The sequence below is a fragment of the Schistocerca nitens genome, chromosome 2, assembly GCF_023898315.1.
Source record: "Schistocerca nitens isolate TAMUIC-IGC-003100 chromosome 2, iqSchNite1.1, whole genome shotgun sequence".
Lineage (NCBI taxonomy): Eukaryota > Metazoa > Arthropoda > Insecta > Orthoptera > Acrididae > Schistocerca > Schistocerca nitens.
The window spans coordinates 846,816,980-846,830,470 of record NC_064615.1 but is presented as its reverse complement, the minus strand read 5'-3'; positions in this window follow the sequence as shown (position 1 = coordinate 846,830,470).

Sequence of the window (13,491 nt, the reverse complement as noted above, 5' to 3'; positions counted from 1 at the left end):
GCAACAATGCTGTCAAGAAATGGTTCAAATGGCTCTAAGCACTATGGGACTTAACATCTGAGGTCATCAGTCCCCTAGAACTTAGAACTACTTAAACCTAACTAACCTAAGGACATCACACACATTCTTGCCCGAGGCAGGATTCGAACCTGCGACCGTAGCAGCAGCGCGGTTCCGGCCTAGAACCGCTCGGCCACAGCGGCCAGCTAATGCTCTCAAGACGCGAAGGAAGTGGACATTTTGATTAGGGCCAGATATTGTTTTACTTCAATTACGCAGTATTGTGTTATAAGTGTATTTTATAGAGTGGGAGATGAAATTGGGCTATATTCAACACAGAAACTAATATATTGGGGAGGTTACAGTGCCTTTTAAGTATGTTGGGAAGAACACAGTTAAATTTGTAGCTGCTTTCGCGATGGACTGGGTTATAAATTTAGTACGCTCCCTGGGAGGAACAGCGGTTGCAACCTGGACGGATATCGACTCGAACTGAGCTTGGATGACGGGTAAGGTAAGTGATTCTGTATTGCTTCAGCTCTGTACCACAGTTCATCAACCGAGTGGCTGACGAGTGACGGTTTGCCAGCGTCTCGGCAACCAATGAGCAAAGAGGGCCGTGACTAGCCTCCACAAATGCAACATCGACCACTGACAAAATTATCAGCTACGCGTACCAGAGATGATCGTGTTGTGCAGTCACTCGCGCCCTGCATCACCACTTCAGTTCTAAGGCCCTGTAACGATTCCGAATGCAATCCGCTGACTCTCGTTCTCCTCGGGGCCTCCACAGATAAATAGGACCAGTGCGAAATTGGACGGAGAACAAAGTGGTGCCACTCCTGTGCATGTGTTGTCAGGCGTACCACTGTTGGCACGGGTTCCTCTGCTGCGTGTCATGGGAATATTAGACAGTCAGTACAGACACTTTGGACGCATTTGACAACTCCTGGTGCCCTGCAATGTTCTGGTGACTGCGTGAAATTCAACAGTAACTTAGACTGCTGTAGTTACAGAACAGAACATGACAAGAGACGTATCGTAATCATGAAAAATGAAATGAAATGATCGTATGGCATAGTTGGCCGGGAGGTCTCATTCGGTTTTGGCATCGTAATCATAAGAGCTACAAACGGATGTCCCAGAGGTTCTTTATGCCGACCCGACTTCTGACGTTCAGGAACTTTGCTATTGAATTCGTCCTGCCATTAATGGAGGGGACTAGCTATCTGTTGTAACATACCCTGAGGAATTATCGGCAGTGATTAAGGCAAATACAAGAACCAAAATAGACCATTTGAATTAAAAAATGGTCTTGGTTGCAGTTTATGCCTTTACTAACAACGCATTTCGCTTTCGTGGGGCATCTTCAGATTATTTTTAAATATTTCTTTTATATTATATTAAAACGAAAACCACAGACCTGCGGGTTCATTTGATTCGACGTGTGCTACAATATAACACAGAGCTGTTTTATGGTTTTTTAATACGTTATAAAAGGAAAATATTAAGATAATCTGATGATACCCCATGAAGGCGAAATGCGTTTCAATAAAAGAATAAATTGCAAATAAGACCGTTTTCATTGCAAATATTTTACTTACGGTTGCTGTGTCAGACGTCCTAATGGAATGTAAGGTATTTTACGGTGAAACAAACTAGAGTAAAAAGCTAGCGGGACGCTATAGAAGACAAAGCACTGTTGCACACAGAGCAGATTAAACATAGCAGCCCACAAAATAAAGTACCTAATATTTAGAGTTACATCAACCTAAATACACAATATCAACGTAATACGAAAGACAGTGACACGCAATTTACGAATAGAAACTGACAAAAGGCCAGCTTTGAATCAACATATACGGATAGCAACAACTAGAATAGAAACAGTACTACGCAAGTCAGCACACATCAACACACAGAACTGCAGAGTATCATTACAATTAAAACGTATCACTGTACCGTGTCGAAGTGTAACCAATAAGTCTGCTGTTAAGCTAGGACACAGGTGTCCTGTTACGATCACGTTTGTTCAACATCAGTAGAGTGATGCTAGGAAATTACCCCGACCGATATCAGCATCAAGTTTCAAGCTGCAGTTTACAGGTAGAAAACGGTCAGACAAGATTGTCAGTGAGATTTCAGAAGAAACAATACCAAACAATTCACCAGCTGATAAAGTAGCGCCTGAATATATGCAGAAGGAATGGGCGGTTATTGACACTGAGAGTGAAGAGAGTGATTGACAGTATATTCACTGCAGTACACGAGTCACTCACTACTCGGTAATACCAACGTCGGCTAAAGCGTTCGCTACGGTCGCAGGTTCGAATCCTGCCTCGGGCATGGATGTGTGTGATGTCCTTAGGTTAGTTAGGTTCAATTAGTTCTAAGTTCTAGGCGACTGATGACCTCAGAAGTTAAGTCGCATAGTGCTCAGAGCCATTTGAACCATTTAGCTAAAGCATTGTGACCGACATTCAGATACGAATGCCGGTGTTTAATATTTTATTAAATAGGTCTACATAATGTAGGTGATGTTACTCCGTCCTGCTTTGTGCGGTTGGGGCAGTAGAGTAACAGAAATAAAAATCTGGGCCTCCTAAAATAAAACAGCAGGTGGAAGTAGAAAATTAATGCAGTGTGTTGTGTAATCGCATGTAATATAAACAAAGGGATTATTTTAATATCCTTCAGCCTATAAACATGACGCACCATGTTCTTTCTGTCCCCAAGCCCCAAGAAGACTTTGACCAGGAACTTAATACAATAAAAGCAATAGCCACAAATGAAGAATTTGACCCCAAAATCTTTGACAAAATTCTAAGTAAAAAGATGAAGAAGCAAGTCACGTGCCCACTGTCCCCAATCAACAACACAGCCAAACTGGAAAAGAAATGATGCAGACAACGTTATACAGGGAAAACGTCACAAAGTATAAGTAACATTTTAAAGGCAAAGGGCTTCTCTGTCATTTTCTATTCTCCCCGCCCCCAGACAATACGTAGTTGATTGTTCAGTGCAAAAGACAAACATCCAGTCATCACAAAGAGTGGGGTTTATAAGACCATATGCCTGGAGTCTCAATCTTGATTAATTGGAGGTCAATCTGCAGCAGGCTTAAAGAACATCATTGAAGCTGGACATTGAAGAAGTCTGATTCAGTCTTTGCGGAACACTGCCTTAACAAAAAATCACATATGCAGAAGTCTTTCACACAGTGGAAAAGAGGGCTAAACTCAGACAGCTATAAATTCCAAAAATAAAAAGATAAACAGATGTAAGTATCCCCTACACCTATTCAGTTCAATTCAAGTATTCACCTCTTTTAGATGACATCACAGTTACTAGATAGAAGTAAAACTCTGCGTATAAATCCAAGAGTAGACGAAAAGTTCGAGGTTGACGCATAACTTTATTTCTAGGTATATTTAGTCATGTTTCGTAATTGTTAAATTGTGTAAATCCGTATGTAATCTGTCAAAAAAATAGTCATTGAAGTTATTTCACATTAATCAAGGATCGATACATTAAGAATTTGAGATGTTTATCTTTGTCTTAATATCATTTTTATCTTTGCTCGATCATCTTTGCAATTAGTAATGTACTTGAATCTGGGCTTATTACCCGAAACGTAGGCTGTGCAAAAACCATAATAAAATGTCTGAAGCAAGGCGAAAAGAGTGTTTCTTTATATAATGGAGATTATTCGTTCAATATTTTCAAATTACTAAACAAAATATCGGTAAACGTTATTAAAAATTAAATATATTATTATTAAAATGGAATAAATTACATTTTGTCACTCATTATCATTGAGCGTAGTACTGTCTGTTGTTTGATGTACTAGCACTTGTAAAACCTCATTGTACTCACCTTGATCTCTAGTGAAAGTGGACCATGCGGCGTGTTTTCTGTGATGCGAAAGTATTAATGATTTCACTGACATCATTGTATCTATCTCTTTTACTTTAGATACTAATAAGGCTAAGCCTCGGGCCAGAGAATTCCGCAGATTTTTCGTCATAAGTTTGAGCTCAGAAAATGGATAAGTGGAATAGTTGAAAGCAAATAAAATGCTATGTGTAAATCAGGAGCGCTAGCAGCGAAGATTTCCATTTCCTCATCAGAATTTACTGAGCAGTTCACATAGAGAATGAGACTCAAATGCTCGTATGATGCCGTGATCCAGCGGCTGAACTAATGATGTTGTGTTGTTAAGAAAAAACAGTTTTTATTTCTCCATCTTCTAACTGCAGTTTATCAGCAGGTGGCTGAACATGACAGTGATCAATGATTTAAAGAATTTCGTCTCTCAGTTTAAGCGATCGCAGGTGCTTTCTCAGTGACAGAATGAACTCTCCTTGAAACCACCTTACGAAGATGTCACATGTCATCAACGCATTCTTTGAACACATGTGAGTGAACTGTAATGACATGTTTACATGCTTGAGACATCTAAGGCTTTTTCTCTTGCTTATATGAACAGGTTTCAAGTTATCACTACCCATTTATTTGTGCCAAAGATGAGAGTTAGTCTGTGTTTATGCATTTTGATTTAGAGACGGCGAGTTCTGGATGGAAGTAGCCGATAGTAAAACACTATTTCATCACATTGATGCGGTTGATGTTGATTTAAATCTTCATCTGTCAATATTTTGTGTAGGATTTCAGGGAGCAGGTTCATCTTTGGCAAATATTCCTTCTCCTTCTACGCTCGTTTAATTCTTTGGTGACATTTCTACCTTGGAAACCATCAGCCGAAAACACTGAACATGATATTGCCAAGTAGTCGTAATAAAATTATGCAAGGGTTTTAAAACCAGGCCCGGAATATGGCAAACCTTCATTTCGCTTCATTAAACACTAAAATACCTGGAAACAATATTTGTCAAGCTCACTGTATTTTACTAGGTTCCTCCTTTTTCTGTCCGTTCTCAAATCACTTTCTACTGTTTCTTCTTCTTTCATCTATTTCCTCGTTCTTCCTTGAGGGGCACCAAACTTACACGATAAACGTGCTTTGGTATCACACTACGAACAATTTTTGCTTCATTACCCACAGAATATGCTTGTGTATTAAGGTTGCGCTAATTCTGAATATTGCCAAGCTTTGTTAGGCACTGTTGACTGCGTTACACGCGTCTCCAGTTTTCTGTCCAGAAACAATTGTGATATAAAGACAGTTAGAGAAATCCAATGCTGAGGTTAGAGCACGCAAAAAATAAACTGGCCCGTTTCAACGTAGAGGACGTGACAGCTGATGGAAAACTGGTAGTGGTGGTGTGGGAGGGGGGGAAGGAGAGTTCTTTGTTGAAGCCGACGCACAAACGCGTATCTCTAGCAAGAAGATACATGTAACGAGTCAAAATTAACAAGTTATGTCATTATAGCTAATGATTCAACAAATACAGACGTTAAAAGTCAATAGCTTCTCGCCAGAGTACCGAAAAAGAAATTAACGTATGAAAACAGAACTCCAAACAACTCCAGCCACATACTTCCACAAGAAAATCTAATAACAACAAAGAGGTAAAAATGTAGCTTAGGAGACAGCGTCGCTCACTACGATGTTGACAATGTAAAATGGAGAACAGAGGTAACGTGGAAATTACGTGTTAGTCCACTGAGAACCTGCACGACAATATTACCAAAAATAAAACAAAAAATCTTCTCCATCTTCCACGTCTTGCGGATGTAGTGAAGCCTTGGGAAACACTTGCAGTAATGTCTGTTGTTGACTGGCAAGACAGCCAATCCACTATGACGGGAAGCCGAAAGGCACGCGTTTAAGCTCACGCAGGCTGGCGTGAGGTCTGGAACAGGACAAGGTCTTGAGACTAGCAAAAAAGGTACGTAGCTTCTGGAATACTTAACTTTAATCCATAATTGGTGAACATCGGTCTGACGGTACATGCATCACAAGATAAATAGCAAATGATAATGGCGCCTTGCTAGGTCGTAGCAAATGACGTAGCTGAAGGCTATGCTAACTATCGTCTCGGCAATTGAGAGGGTAATTTGTCAGTGAACCATCGCTAGCAAAGTCGGCTTTACAACTGGGGCGAGTGCTAGGACGTCTCTCTAGACCTGCCGTGTGGCGGCGCTCGGTCTGCAATCACTGATAGTGGCGACACGCGGGTCCGACGTATACTACCGGACCGCGGCCGATTTAAAGGCTACCACCAAGCAAGTGTGGTGTCTGGCGGTGACACCACAATGTCTTCCACCCCCTTCTTTATCCAATTTATTGCCCTATTGGAAGAGCTAGGGTTCCTGCAACACTCGTAGAGCAGAGGTTGCCAACCTAGGTGGGCATGCCCCTGGGAAGTGTGTGTGTGTGGGGGGTGGGGGGTGGGGAGGATGAGAGATCTACATTGCGGGGGGGGGGGGAGTGGGGGCGTCAGACAGAAGAAAGCAGAAACATGCTACCAAGTCCTTTGAACCACTTTATTTTTATATTACTCTACATTTGATAGTCATCTTTTACTAAAGTATGAATTGCAAATTGTTCGGAGAGAAAGTTTCTCGACAGAAGCATAAATATTAATAAGTAAATACGTAAAATAAATAAAAATTGTGTGGGATATGAGATATTCGGGGGTTGCTTAGTGGGGCACCAAGAAGAAAAGGTTGGAAACTACTGCTCTAAAGCCCGGTTGTAGTGGAATTTTCGCTTCTTCGTTTGCCTCTTCCGACATAAATTTAATGGCGTCACCTAATTACGAATAACTTTCCCGCACCTATCCTGCGAGAAAATAGTGGTGCCATGCTATGTAGTGAAGCGATCGCAACGAGGGTGCTCGAAGTGCGTACGTAGGCATACCTCAGGCAGCTGAGGTAGCCACCTTTTGGAACGAGCGAGAGGACTCACTCAGTGCTCAGGACGAAAACGAGTTTCTATGCATTAGACAACTTACCCTGCACGAGTTCTACACCTATCGCTTTCTTATTATTGTTTACAAGGCCTGAAGGCCGTCTAGGCAAATAACACAACAGGAACGCATCGTTAGACATTAATAAGAGTACTGCGTCATATCTGAATCTACAGTATTCCGAGCTTTTAATGTGCCATTGATTTTAGAGGAGTTACAGTTGCCGCCAGTTTCTGGGGAAGGATTAATATATAGCCCCTGGCAGGCAATGGTATGAGGTTTGTACGCTGTTTTTGAGTGACTGGTTAAGCTCACCTTGCCTGAAGCGCAAGTCTGCCACACCACGCCTTTTCCATGCAAGTGTAGAGAACGTCGTAGACAAAATTGGGTGGGGAGGGGACGCACCCTCCCTCCCCTCTCCCCCAAAAAAATCACTTAAATGTACGAACGACCTAGTCGCCATGTAGAGAAAATGAAAGCTATTTTGATTTTCAATCACACAACGTAAAACAGACATGCATTATCGATACTCAGCAATGGTATTGATTGATTTAAGGTATCGATATGTCTATAGAAATGCCAGCTGTCACTTATCTCTACTTTAGCCAAGATCAATTACTGTACATTGTTGGCCTTACTTGAGATCAGTTGTTGTTTTGTTCATCAGTCCAGTTCCTTTCCGCAGCTGAATTTCATGCAAGCGCTGTCGTTTATTAATTTTTGCTCTTGTGATAGTTTCTAATTATGGATAGGTTTGTAACAATAAAGAAGAGACACCAATTTTGATTCGTCAACTTGCATTACAGCAAGTTAAAAATTTGTAAACACTACTATAATAGCCTAATTACGTATGTATAGCAGTTAAATGTTAGCTCAAAAATGGCTCTGAGCACTATGGGACTTAACATCTCAGGTCATCAGTCCCCTAGAACTTACAACTACTTAAACCTAACTAACCTAAGGACATCACACACATCCATGCCCGAGGCAGGATTCGAACCTGCGACCCTATCGGTCGCGCGGTTCCAGACTGAAGCTCCTAGAACCACTCGGCCACCAGCGGCCGGCTTAAATGTTAGCACTGGACACTTTATTTGCAGATAAACAGAGCTTTAGAGGTTGAAAAATATCAGTATTTCATATCCTACGGAATCGGTAAACATCGTCGCAAACAATATTAAATTAAAATCTGTGCTTAAAAATGCGGTTGGATTTGCGTCTGTCGCCCAGAAGTGGCATTGATCAATAAAAACATCGCCCAAACGTTGATAGCATCTCCTTAAAAAATTTATTCAAAATTCTATCATTACTAGCCCAAATTACAAAATATTGCCAATATGATCACTGGGACGGCACTCATTTATGAAAACCAGTAGCGATACGGAACTATGGGGAGGGGTTTGTGGAGAGCGGAAGGGCTATGTGATGATAGAACATACAATAGTTTGTTTCTAAAAGATTTTTTTCAGCGGTCTGCTTGAATTTTTCCGAGTTGACTGCGCCCTGCCACCCTGGTCCCCTCTTTCCCCCCCCTCCCCCGCCCCCTGCCCCTCCTTTCGTGCAAAATCTATTTACGTTCTTGTGATACTATAATAACTGATTTCTTGCTCACTAGGAAACTGAAGACTTTTAATGAAATGAAAGATATTTGTGTGTGCTGAAGGACTTCTGAGTTTGGTTCAGATAAGCTGTAAATTTAAGTGTAAGATCGTAGTAGGAAAAGATAGTCATGGTCAAAAGAGATTTGAACCCGTTTAACTTTATAACCATTTAGCGCAAAGGTAAGATTTTCTGGCCTACGATAGTGAACCGCGTATTAGAAGACTAAGCTGTGTTTCGTTAGCAAAAAGGCACTGCATAATATTAGAACTCTATCCATTTGGCAACAGAGTGAGGTTGTCACATTGACAAGAAAAAGAAATATAGAAATATTTAATTGTAATTTGGAGAATCACATAAGACTTAACATACATTTTGTTTCGTGAACGGTTAGACATAACGAAACGCGGTTTTCGGCAAATATTACAGTGTCTAGGGGTACGTATTTTTTTGTTCGGTTAATGATCTTAGCGCTGGCATCAAAGGAGATATTTAATATAGTACGTTTCTTTTCTTTGAAATGGGACCGTATACTTTTAATAACTGCATTCCATAGCTCTTGACGAGACCGCTATAGTGATATAACGTTTGCTAATGTGGACGTTGAAATCTGCTGTAAAAGAATGAGAAAAGTGTCCTATAATTTGAGAGCACAGTGGCCGGAATCGGCATTAACGCTGACAACATCGCCAAGCAGAGCTCTCGTGCTACGCTCAGTCAGAATGTCAACACATTTGCCTGTTTACTTGCCTGCACTGCAGGCCGCTTCTTTCTGCTTCAACATCCGTTGCGTGCAAGCATTGCAACAGTGAGAAGTTGGATATACTACTTTTTGTATGGTGAATGTAAAAGAAATATCGAAAAAACAATATAGCGGTTTAGGGCCATCTATCCAAATGGCCAATGTTCGACGCGCCAGGCAACTGTACGAATTATTAAGACGCTAGCGTAGACAGACTTCTTGAACGTCAATAAGAGGACAAGAAAGAAGACCGAAACTGACAGAGAACACGAAGAATCTATTCCGACTACGACGCTAATAAACCCGCCAACGAATATGTAATCAGCAAGATGAGCCTCATTCTCATCCTGCATCAGCCGGCCGGAGTGGCCGAGCGGTTAAAGGCGCTACAGTCTGGAACCGCACGACCACTACGGTCGCAGGTTCGAATCCTGCCTCGGGCATGGATGTGTGTGATGTCTTTAGGTTAGTTAGGTTTAAGTAGTTCTAAGTTCTAGGTGACTTATGACCACAGCAGTTGAGTCCCATAGTGCTCAGAGCCATTTGAACCATTTTGAACAACTTTCCTGGACATCACATAGGACGAAATTGTGTTGTTAAGTGGCCTGCGAGGTCCCCTGATTTGACTCCTTTTGATTTCTTTCTTTGGGAAGCACTCAAGGATGCAAGTATGCCAGACGATATTGTCGTCGAATCGCCAGTGCATGTTCTACCATATCATCCACTGCAATTACATCTGTTCACCGATCTCTCGGACGGCGATTGCAAATGTGCCTTTCAGTTCGTGGTCACCAGTTTAAGGATACGCTTAAGTAAAGAAAAAGTTATTTTTTTGAACGAAAAATATGTGTTACCTGATTTGGGTATTTACCAAAACATTGTTAGTAAACTGTTTATATCATTTACGTGTGCACTAAATTCCAATGCAAATCATTTACGTGTGCACTAAATTCCACTGCAAAGTGAAGTAAGTCGACAGCGGTATTGCACTTAGCTGGTAACACTGCCCTTACGCCCATACGGTCAGCATGCAACGACGTTTCGTAAAGAAGAATATTTATTTTGCGGTGTACAGGTGATCACCAAAGTTCAACCAATGTATGTGGGTAGAAACAGTTGTCCGACAGCATATATGTTACCTCTAAGAAGCACACAGCCACTTACAGAAAAAGACTGGTCAAATCTTCCTTGTAACATTTTGATATTTAATACAGCAGTAGCTCTTTGCAGAGTCTAAGAACTCTTTGTTTTTGAAGGTTGAACAGCTGATTTCTCTATTTCAGCTCACGTAAATCTATGAGGATACACAAATGTGGAACAGTTTTCCTCAGTCCACTGCAATACGCTATATTCTAGCCTGTGTAGTATTCCCATATACAACATTCGTAGGTGAACCTGCACCTAGGTCGTCAGTTGCTTCAAGGTGAGATAAAAGCTTTATTCTCGTAGCGCAGGCCTACCTTGCGGCATACAACTACGCAGCCTGGTCCGAGATGCCTGCTTGGCAGTGTCTGCACCACAAATACCGTTTGCGGCCGCCGTGCTCTCACATTCTAGGACATTCCTCGAATTTTCTACGACAGGGTTCAATGTCAACATTAACAAACACTATATCACTGTAATAGTCTTCCCAAAAACTGTCGAATGCAGTTACAAAAATCATACGGTTCCATTTTTAAAAAAGCGTACTTACTTCAATATCTCCTTTGATGCCAGCTCTAAAAGCATCAACCAAACAAAGAAATGCGGCAAACCGGCCCACGTTAGCTGACCGGACATCCCCGGTATCCGGCCGGCCAAATATTTCAGGTGGTACCTATACTGCCAACAATTGAGTTTTGAGGCCTATCGCGACCAATACACCGCGACATTGTCGGAGCTCTATCTTTACAAAGCGGAAGGTCATGCTTAAACTTGTGGCTATCCACAATAAACAGCAGACCATTCTCCGTGCGATAGTGAAAAAAAAAGAACGGTTAACAGACTAGTTTGGCGAAAACATTTTAAGTAAAATTCTTTGCATTTTATTCTACTCACGAGTCTGGAGCAAGCCTTTCAAATAGACGCCACTTCGGCGACTAGCCTTAGTATTCAATTATTATGGAAGATGCTTCTTAAGCGAGGTTTCACTTTCTTTTGATTACGTTGTAAAATACATACAGAATGTGCAGTGATATACGTTTTTTTCGGTGAAATTCGCCAGAATAAAATACGCCAGAATTTCGGTCAGGTACGTCCACCAATCAAAATTATGTAATTAAATAAAAATTGCAGTTCGTTTCAGTGCTAACTATTCCTACAACCTTAGATTTTTGCGATTTCATCTTTCCTTTAGCCTCACATTACGGTGATCATGGAGCGCTAGGGTGCTTTAATCCCCCTAGGTAGATCTTGGCCCTTATGACTTCGTGGAGGAGTCAATGTGGACCACGGACTAAAAAGTTTGGAGACCCCTGTTGTAGAGAATGAAAGACCAGCGGCGTAAAAATGCAAAACTTTTTAAGAGCTACAGGCAACAATCACTAGTGCCATCAACAATATTTCCCGCTATAATGCCGAATATGAAACGTCACACAAAATACCTAGGCTCAAATGAAAGATCACTTCCGAAACACGGAGTAATTACGGGCACTTATAGTTTGTGGCGTAGGTACGTCCGATCATAAAAGCCGCTGTTTATTTCCGGAGCACGGACTGTCGATCGGAAGCGCCGCAGCGGTAGGTAGCGCGCTCCGGAAGGGCCGGCCATTGTCATTAGCGGTCCGCGCAGCCAACGAATTAACGCGGCTTGCGTGCCGCCTATCGGGCCGAGCGCCGGCGACAATTTGGCTGTGTGACGCACTAATTAACCGCCGGAACACGCCGCCCGGCCGGCCAGGTGTCCACCGGAAGGCGAGGGAAGGGAAACTACCAACCGGCCGCCGCGCATGTGTCGCCGACGGCGCTTCTGCAGACAAAAGGCGAACTGCTCCGTAGCGCTCATACTCTCACGTAAATTCCACTGCACTAAAATGTAACACTGCTTGATAGCAATATTAATGTAGCCGACGACAGCGCCAGTAAAGACATGTTACTAAGCACGGTTTTCCGAAATTCTATATTTTCTTGAATTCTGTCGCCAATATGAGTAATGTAGGACCAGATACCCTCGGCGCAGCGAAGTATGGTAAGTCACTCAATGAAGGAAAGTTCCGGTCTAGACTGTATACCATTTACACAGAGGTGGCAAAAGTCATGTGATACCACCTAATACCGTGTCGAACCTCATTTTGCACTATGAAGTGCAGAACCTCGACGTGGCACGTATTCAACAAGTCGATGGAAGTCCCCTGCAGAAATATTGGGCCATGCTGCCTCTATAGCCGTCCATAATTGTGCAAGTGTTGCTGGTGCAGAATATTGTGCACCTCTCGACTATGGCCCATAAATCTTCGATGGTATTTATGTCGGACTACCTGGTTGGCCAAAACATTCGCTCGAATTGTCCACAATGAAATTCAAACCGATCGCAAAGAATTGTGGCCCGATGACATGACGCTTCTAGTTTCGGAACATGAAGTCCATGAATGTCTACAGTTGGTCTTCAAGTAGCCGAACATGACCATTTCCAGCCAGTGAGAGGTTCAGTTGGACCAGAGGGACCCAATCTATTCCTTGTATACACAGTCCGCATCTTTATCGAGCACCACCACTTTGCGCAATGTCATGTTGATAAGAGGGGTCCATCGCTTCATGGAGCCCGCACAACACTTGGACCCTACCATCGCCTCTTACCAATTTAAATCGGGGCTCCACTGGCCAGGACATCGGTTTTACAGTCGTCTAGGGCCCTACCAAAGAAATGGCTCTGAGCACTATGGGACTTAACTTCTGAGGTCATGAGTCCCCTAGAACTTAGAGCTACTTAAACCTAAGTAACCTAAGGAGACCACACACATCCATGCCCGAGGCAGGATTCTAACCTCCGACCGAAGCGGTCTCGCGGTTCCAGACTGTAGCGCCTAGAACCGGACGGCCACTCCCGCCGGCGGGGCCCTACCGATATGGTCACGAGCGCAGGAGAGGCCCTGCCAGGTGGGTCGTCAGCAAAGACACTCTGATTGGTCGTCTGCAGCAATAGCCCATTAACGACAAATTTCGCCACAGTCCTAACGGATAAGTTCGTCGTACGTCCCACATTGATTTCTGCGGCTGTTTCACGCAGTGTTGCTTCTCTTTTAACTCTGACAAATCTACGCAAACGCCGCTGCTCTCGGTCGTTAAGTGAAGGCCGTG